Source organism: Schistocerca nitens, chromosome 2 (assembly GCF_023898315.1).
Source record: "Schistocerca nitens isolate TAMUIC-IGC-003100 chromosome 2, iqSchNite1.1, whole genome shotgun sequence".
NCBI lineage: Eukaryota > Metazoa > Arthropoda > Insecta > Orthoptera > Acrididae > Schistocerca > Schistocerca nitens.
In genome coordinates, this window is record NC_064615.1 from 890,860,513 (window position 1) to 890,869,884 (window position 9,372).

The 9,372-nt window shown below is 43.8% G+C and overlaps 1 non-coding gene across 1 annotated transcript; it reads left to right on the forward strand.

The window, feature by feature from the left end:
- The first annotated feature begins 1,399 nt into the window (after positions 1 to 1,399).
- Trnas-cga (transfer RNA serine (anticodon CGA)) lies at positions 1,400 to 1,474 on the forward strand. The gene has a single exon. It is a non-coding gene; the product is annotated as a tRNA-Ser (tRNA).
- Positions 1,475 to 9,372: the final 7,898 nt, after the last annotated feature.

Below are 9,372 nucleotides of genomic sequence, written 5' to 3' on the forward strand. Positions count from 1 at the left end.
TTGGAGTAAGTTGATGTCAGTCCTACAACCTGTGTTCTGTTTTTTAGGTATGATTCAAACCATTTTTTTTCCATCCCATGTATACCCAACGCTTCCAATTTTTCTAAAAGAATGTCCTGGCTCACAGTGTCAAAAGCTTTGAAGAGGTCTAAATTTGCTCCTATTACACTATAATTTTTTTCTAGATTTTTGATTATTTGTTCAGTGTAGCACATTACTGCTGTTTCGGTATTTTTACGTGCTTGGAAGCCATGCTGATTTCCGTTAAATAAATTATGGTCATTTAGATATTTGTTGATTTGGGCTTCATCAGTTTTTCTAATATTTTTGAAAATGCTGGGAGGAGAGATATTGGGCGATAGTTTTCTACCTTATACTTTTTAAATAATGGCTTCACTTTTGAAATTTTCATCCTTTCTGGAAAAGCTCCTTCACTGAATGATAAATTGGCTATGTGTGCAAGGGGGTTTGCGATTTGTGGTGCTGTTCTTGTTATGATTGACACAGGCACCTCATCTATGCCAGCCAACATTTTGGGTTTCAAGTTTTGTATCACTTTCACACTTCACCCTCATTTGTTGGCTCTACCCTCATCCTACATGCTGTTTTTGGATATTCAGGTTTTTCTTCGTTTGTAAATTTTAAGCTTAATGAAGTTGAAACTTCCTGGCAGATTAAAACTGTGTGCCCGACCGAGACTCGAACTCGGGACCTTTGCCTTTCGCGGGCAAGTGCTCTACCAACTGAGCTACCGAAGCACGACTCACGCCCGGTACTCACAGCTTTACTTCTGCCAGTACCTCGTCTCCTACCTTCCAAACTTTACAGAAGCTCTCCTGCGAACCTTGCAGAACTAGCACTCCTGAAAGAGAGGATATTGCAGAGACATGGCTTAGCCACAGCCTGGGGGATGTTTCCAGAATGAGATTTTCACTCTGCAGCGGAGTGTGCGCTGATATGAAACTTCCTGGCAGATTAAAACTGTGTGCCCGACCGAGACTCGAACTCGGGACCTTTGCCTTTCGCGGGCAAGTGCTCTACCAACTGAGCTACCGAAGCACGACTCACGCCCGGTACTCACAGCTTTACTTCTGCCAGTACCTCATCTCCTACCTTCCAAACTTTACAGAAGCTCTCCTGCGAACCTTGCAGAACTAGCACTCCTGAAAGAAAGGATATTGCGGAGACAGGAAGTTTCATATCAGCGCACACTCCGCTGCAGAGTGAAAATCTCATTCTGGAAACATCCCCCAGGCTGTGGCTAAGCCATGTCTCCGCAATATCCTCTCTTTCAGGAGTGCTAGTTCTGCAAGGTTCGCAGGAGAGCTTCTGTAAAGTTTGGAAGGTAGGAGACGAGGTACTGGCAGAAGTAAAGCTGTGAGTACCGGGCGTGAGTCGTGCTTCGGTAGCTCAGTTGGTAGAGCACTTGCCCGCGAAAGGCAAAGGTCCCGAGTTCGAGTCTCGGTCGGGCGCACAGTTTTAATCTGCCAGGAAGTTTCATATCAGCGCACACTCCACTGCAGAGTGAAAATCTCATTCGTAATGAAGTTGTTGCATTTATGAAATAATTGTTAATATAATTTGGCAAATCTTGTTTATTAATATTGACATTTTTTAAATTTTTGTTCAATAGCGTCTTGTTGCACTTTTCAAAAATAGTTCAACAGAGATTCTGCTTGTCATGGATCCTTCAAGACCTTGACAGAATTCAGTGGTACCAGATGTCTACACACAGGTCAAGCAATTCCTGCAAATTATGGGATGTTGGTTTAAGGTCATGCAGGTGGCATCCAATATGTGTTCCAATGAGTACAGATCAAGCACATTTGCTGGCGAAGACATCTATGTAAGTTCACTGTAGTGCCCCTCACACCACTGCAGCATGATTCTGACCTTGCAACACAGACAGTGATCCTGCTGGAAGATGTCATCGCCATAGAGAGAGACTTGAAGCATGAAGCGATGCAGGTGATCAGCAATAATGTTCACGTGGTTCACTGCCAACGTGATGCCTTTGATTACATCCATAGATCCCATGGAAGCCCAACTCAATGTACCCCATAGCATAATTCAGCCCTCACCAGCCTACATCTGTGGCACACTGCATGTTCCATGCAGCAATTTGCCTGGACGATGGTGTGTAAGGACCCCACCATTGACCTGGTGTAATGAGAAATGTGATTTATTCGACAGGCAACATGTTTCTATTGATCCATGGTGAAAACTCAGTGATGCTGTGCCCACTGCAATCATAACTGATGACGTCATTGGGTCGACATAGGAACATGTAGGGGTCATGCGATGTGGAGTTCGATGTTCATCTGTGGCCTTAGGACGATGTGCTCTGAAACACTTGTGCCTACACCAGCATCATACTTTGTCTTCAGCTCTGCCACAGATTGCTGCCTATCCCGGATTACACAGAGTGGGATCCTCCAACCTCCATGTTTTGTTACGAGGCATGGTCTTCTATTACCATACAGCCTTCCAGTTATTTCATCAACCTTCAACCACTTTCCATAGGGGTCATGAGAGTAGTAAGCCAACAGGTGACCAGCTTCCGTTTCAGAGATTCTCTTTTCCAGCTGCAGTGCCACAACAATGTTCACGGTCCAAACCGCTTATATCAGTGGTTTCTGCAATTGCAGCCTGTATCTTCGCTATAATGTCTGCCCATTCGTCTCTCTTCTGCTTACATTCTTTCCTTACTGTGTCAAGTGCTCAAAACACCACCAGCAAGTATTCAACCTTGTGGTGGGCTGTGGTCATAATGTTTTAACTTATCGGTGTAAATGTCCAACACACTGAGGTGCAAATGAAGCTCTTGGGCTATTGTAGACATGTATCATCAAATAGAAAAATCATTATACAATATTTACTTTCAATGGTCACATTATTGCATTGGATTTGTACAGAAGTCATACTGTAAATAATACTTTCATATTTTGATATTATTCGTAACACACACACATCTGTTGGTTCTATTACGAAAATCACCAACAGAGGAGAAGAAGTCGGCCAAAAATAAATCCTTTTGGCTCCTCTTATACTGGACTTTATCAGTAGTTAAGCTTTTTATCATTGCTGGAAAGTTTTTAAAATGTGTATTCCTGAATAATGGCTACTTCTGGGACAAAGTATGTGACTTTAAATTTTCGTGAAGATTATTCTTATTTCTAGTATTGATTTCGTGAACCGAGCTGTTGATTTGAAAAAAAGAGATGTATTTTTAATGACAAATTTCACTAAGGAATAAATATATTGCAAATCAGTAGTTAGTATCCCTAGTTCCTTAAAGAGCTCTCTAAAGGATGTTCTTGAGTTGACATCACAAATAATTCTTATTTCACATTTTTGGATTCGCAAAACTTTAGCTTGGCTTGATTAGTTACCCCCAAAAATAATCCTGTATGAAAATATGGAATGAAAATAATTATTTTTGTATCTCCTACGTCAGATAACATTTGCACTGCAAGTAGAGATTTGTGTAGGCACTTCAGCAGTTTTATGGTATGGTCCTCCCAGTTGAACTTGTCATCAGGCAGTAATCTCCAGAATTTGACACTATCTGTTTTGTCATCATATTTTAGGTACGTACTGATGAGAAACCTCATACAAGCTTTCCCAAAGCTCATTGACAAAGACTTGGCTAGGAACAATTTATTAATTCCCATGAAAATTTCATTAACTGATCTTCCCAAGACTATACTTGATTTGCTATTAATTGCAATGTTTGTATCATCTGCAATAAAAATGGTTGGTTGGTTGGTTGGTTTGGGGGAGACCAGACAGCGAGGTCATCGGGCTCATCGGATTAGGGAAGGACGGGGAAGGAAGTCGGCCGTGCCCTTTGAAAGGAACCATCCCGGCATTTGCCTGGAGCGAATTAGGGAAATCACGGAAAACCTAAATCAGGATGGCCGGACGCGGGATTGAACCGTCGTCCTCCCGAATGCGAGTCCAGTGTCTAACCACTGCGCCACCTCGCTCGGTTCCAATAAAAATGAACTTGACATCTGTAATTATATAGATCAAGGGTCACCAAACTATGGGTCATGGGCTTAATGCAGCCTGTGATGTCAGTTCATCCAGCCCACAGATGGCACCTGATGGATGGATGAATTGATGGGTTTAAAGTGACAGAACCATGAGGTCATTGCTCCCTTGATCCTTTGTGTGTCAAGCCAGGAATAGTCCACAGAGAGGAGGTACACAAAAGACAGATCCCAATCGACTTGACTGTATCTGAGAATCAAAACTGCCAAGAGAAAGAAGCAAGTACAAATGAGACATGGGTAAAAGCATGGAGGTGGGAGAGTTGCCCCACCCAGAAAGCAGCTGGAAGTCCCCGAGACATGTTATGCAATTGGACACACCCTCAGCATCTGACTGGTGCTTCCACACCCTCAATTATCACAAGAAAACTAGCTACATGGACAAGATAAAATCTCAGTAAAGGGAACAATGACAATGAGTCTGCCAACCAATGACAGATGTAAAAGAATACGAAGAATTCAAAAAGAGGGAAAGGCAGGAGCCAGGTCAGACACTGAGCAAGGGCAACCATGGGCCCCTCGGGTTGAAGCAGGGGGCGGGACATGTCACCAGTCCCTCAATCAGCCAAGGTTAATGTGCCCTACATCACAGAGAGGAGTAAAAACCACTTTTGGTTTTATATTTTACCCATAAATCAGCTGCTTCGGTGTTGTCCACTAGCACCAGAGGGAGGTAGCGTGTCAGTAAGTTTAAAGTTTCGCCATAAGGTGGCCAAATTAGTGCAGTCCAATAGGATGTGGGCCATTCCAAGCCTCCAATAACTGTTGGTGTAGAGTTGACTGAAGGTCCACACAAAGATGACTAACTGTCCAGTATGATGGAGGTCATACAGGAGAGCCTGGATAGTCACATCCAATGGGAGTTGAGTGTAGCACTGGTTGACAGCCTGAAGACTACTCAAGAAGTCACTGCCAATTAGGAACAATTCGCCAGAACAAGAACGAAGGTGGATGAGGGATCAAGCAGTCACCAGCAACTCAGCAGTGAATACACTGCATCTGTTCAGCAGAGAGCTTAGCTCCCTGCATCCTGCATGTGTGTAGGCAAAAGTGGTTCATTCAGCAAATGTACAGCCATCAGTGTTTACAACATCTGAGCCAGGAAATCGTCAAGGATGTCTAGGAACAGACGGTGAAAAACCACAGGGGGATTATTCGGTCTTTTGGTCCAAAAGGAAAGGTTGAGGCAGATTCGAGAGGACAGAGTATACAACCAAGGGGGTGTTTGCGATTTCTCCCTCATAAGAGGCAACAGTGGGAAAAGTTGAGTTCGGAGCAGAGACTGTGTGTAAATGCAATCATGACTCCAGACCTTGGCCTCTGTTGTGAGGGATAGATCTCCCTACCAGAAAAAAAGACATGGTTGTTCAGATGCTTAGGGGAGCAGTGAATGCCTATTGCATAGCTGAGTAACAGTTGTTGGTGCCTGATCTGTAGGGGAGGGACACCAGCCTCTATGAGTAGGCTCTGTTTACAGGGCTGGTCCGTAAGGTAAGTCGGACCGAACAGTTATGTATTGGATTCATCATCCACAATGCTGAAGGCGATGCTGAGACATACGCCAGGCTAACATAATCTAGACAGGCACAAAGAGAGACTTGTAGAGCCACAAACGTGTAGAGTGATCTGCACCCAATCTGGTATTCTGAGATAATGAAGAGTATTAAGATGAGACCAGCACATTTGCTTAAGTACATGAAGATGGGGAAGCCATGTCAACCGGTCATTGAAGACTGATCTAAAAAATGATAAGGTTCCACGACATTGAGCATTTGGTCCTTCAGGTACAGTTCTGCTCAGGGATGGAGAGTACAACAGTGACACAAGTGCCCGACACGTCTTGGTGGCGGAAAACTGGAAACCATGGCTGAGAGTCCAGAACTGTGCCTTTCACATGGTACCCTCAGCCAGCACTCGGCAGCACCCACAACTGAGGAAGAATAATAGATGCAAAAGTCAGCAGCACACATGGACCCTATTTTCTTGCATATGGAGAGTACTATGGGAAGCATTAAATTGAATCTGGACAGTAAGACAAGACAAGAAGTTCTGGATAAACATTGGCAGTTGGCCCCTGAGGCCCCATTCATGTAGAGTAACGAGAATGTGGTGATGATGTGTGCTGTTGTATGCCTTACGCATGTCAAAGAAGACAGTGATAAGATGTTAACGCCAGGCAATAGCTGACCAAATAGTAGACTCCAGACAGACCAAATTGTCAGCAGTAGAATGGCCTGGGATGGAGTCAAAAGACCCCACAACTCAAGGTACCAAAACAGCCATTGGCTTACCATATGCACAGACAGAGTTTGGAAGACTTTTTGGTAGGCAACTCCTTCTACTTTACAGATGAATATCTTAATAGGGACTATTACACCAGCTTAAGAAAAAATATGTTAGATTTCAGCTATGACAGCATTTGGTCTCAACAGATTAGGTATCTTGCGCATGATAAATTTATTAAAAACACTTAACTACATTTCATTCCGTAAATATCAGCAGTTCCAGTTTACTGTAATGTATTCACATAACTTGACAGTCTCCTGACAAATGATCAGGGGAGTCAGTATTATATTCAGATGTTTTATGTTCTTTAAGTTATACTTTCTGACATGTTCCACACCCATGAGAATCATCTCATTTTAGGGTCTCTGGAATGAAAACTGAATCTAATCTAATCTTAAGCAACTTGCAGAGAACATTATGACAGCTGTTCACATTAAGGGGGTGTTTACCCAGTTTCAGTACTGGAATGATCACACTTCCTTGACACTGAGGCAGAAACTCACACTCACTCCAGATACAGTTGAAAATAGCAAGTATCTGACATCGGTGAACCATTGATAAATGTTAGAGGATTTGGCTGTGCATATGGTCTGGCATTGGAGTCATGTCAGGGCAAAAGGCTTGGGCACAGAGGAATTCCCATTCACTGAACAGCGCAGTATGAAGTTCCAGTAGACGTGTAGTAAATGGTAATGGAAGTCACTCTACCTGCGGTTTGAAGACACAAAATGCAGGCTGATAATCCCGAGATGCAGAGGCTTGAGCATAATAAAAAGCAAAATGCGTGGCAACAAACCTGGATCAGTGCAGACATCACCATTCACAGAGGTACAATGTACACCCACAGCTGGTGTCCACAGAGGCGTCAAATCTTCACTCAAACCTACGAAGGGAGACATGTGGTCCAATGGTAGCAATATACTGTTCCCAGCATTCTCGTTCCTTTTCATTAGGTGGCAGGCCTGGGTTTTGGAATCAATGAGGTGATCCATCAATGGACAGTACCTTATGACAATGGAGAGCCCGCATGCGATCTCTAATGGCCATGACAATTTTGGGAGACTGTCTTATGATGGAGGCATCCCAAGGAAGAGTGGATCGCTGAGACAGCTGCGAATAGAACGACTGCAGTTGTGCTCTGGACAACCGCTTCGATACATCCATGTGATGCCGTGTGAAGGGCAACGGCAGTGTTGAAAGCATCCCAATCAGCTTTGGAGAGAGCCCATCTGGACAGACACCCATGTGCATGATGTTGAGGGAGGATCAAAACAATCGGAAAATGATCACTGTAGCACATCATCAAGGACTATCCTATGTAGGGATAGGAGAAAACCTGGGCTTTGAATAGATCAAGATCAATGGCTGAATAAAACTCATACACCACAATAAAGTGTGTAGGAACACCTGTACTCAAGAGGCAAGGATCAAACTCTGTGAGCAAGGTTTTGACAGCTTTTCAGCTGCCAGTGGTCATGGTTTCACTCCACAAAGGGCTGGGGCATTGAAGTCACCCAGTATTAGGAAGGGTGAGTGGAGTTGAGAAAACAGTGCAGAGAACACTTTCTGGGAGACTTCAGCAAGGGGAGGGAGATACACATTACAGGTGGTAAATTCCAGAGATGCCTTCACACGGACAGCCACAGCCTCCAAAGTTATGTGTTTGCTGGGGACAGAGACCATAACATACATGCAAACACCATCTGATGGTCTTTCACAGTCAGTGCAGTTCTTAAAATAGATAGCTATGGCAGGTAGAGGTTCACACTGTTAGGAAAAAAGTTTCCTGTTAGTCAGTGCAAAAAACAGGAGATGCACAGAAAAGATGTCGTAGTTCAGCCAAGTAGTGGAAAAAAATGCTACAGTTCTACTGGAGGATGACACTATCCATTTCCTGTGGGGCTGTGCAGGGATCCAGGAGGCAGGTTATGCCTCAGTGCTGTCTACTGCCACTGATTCTAGATACACCATCAGTACACATTTATTCCGAATCAGGGTGCATAGGTGGATCCAAGACCATGGGAGCCACTATGAATGCTGCCTTGGATACATAGGCAGAACATGTGAGGTCTGATGCCATGGGAGGCTATCAGAGTCTCCTTCTTTTTTGATAACTTGTCTTTAAATGATTTAGACTTCTGTGAGGGCTTGTTTCCCCAAGATTCTGAGACAGAGGAGGAATGCGAAGTCCAAGTGAGGTGTTTTTGGACCCTCTTCTTATGTGCTTGGAGTTGAGTCAGAACACTCATATTTGTCTGTCACCTGACATATTGTGTGTTAATTTACCTTTGATGTAACTCAGTTGCTGTTAACTACCCTCTTTACATGAAGGTCCTGTAAAATGGTATTTCCGTAGAACCATGTGTAGCCCTGGAAAGACTTGAACTCTTCTGCTTTGCAGCTGTTATTGGTGGAAGGAAAATCGATAACTACTCCAATTATGAAATGCTGTTAGCATTTCATCATCGACTGTCTTGTATTTGTTTCAGTGGATGTACACATAAGAATTACTTCATAACTTGGAACAGATACAATTTAATTCAAACATAACATCCATCTCGAAGGCTCAACAAGAAGAAGTTCACAAGTACGTCATTTCATTTCAGAGCTTTAACTGCTCTTTAACAGTTAAGACACTACCAAGCTGCGACATAAAATGACTGCACACGGTACGTGTTTTGCGACTTACTCCCTACCTAATACTATTTTGTCATGATCATCTTGTCATAAATAGGGAGTGGGAAATGTCATTTGCTTAAATGGCTTAACACAGCAACCTGCAACTTCTGGCTCCTTCAGAAACTGGCTAGCATCCGGCTGCAGCTCAACAGATTCCTGGAATAGGAGCATCCCAAGGGATCCCTTCCTGTAAAGGGACGCCAGAGGGGGGTGGTACTTCTCCCACTGGAGTTGGGGACTGACATCACTGGTGGATAGGGAGTCAATGCTTCAGAGGAGGTGTGGGGGAAGCAGTAATAGGAGGGCTCCCAGCTATCAGGAGAGCAAGTGTAGTTGGGCAGCCCCGAGGGCT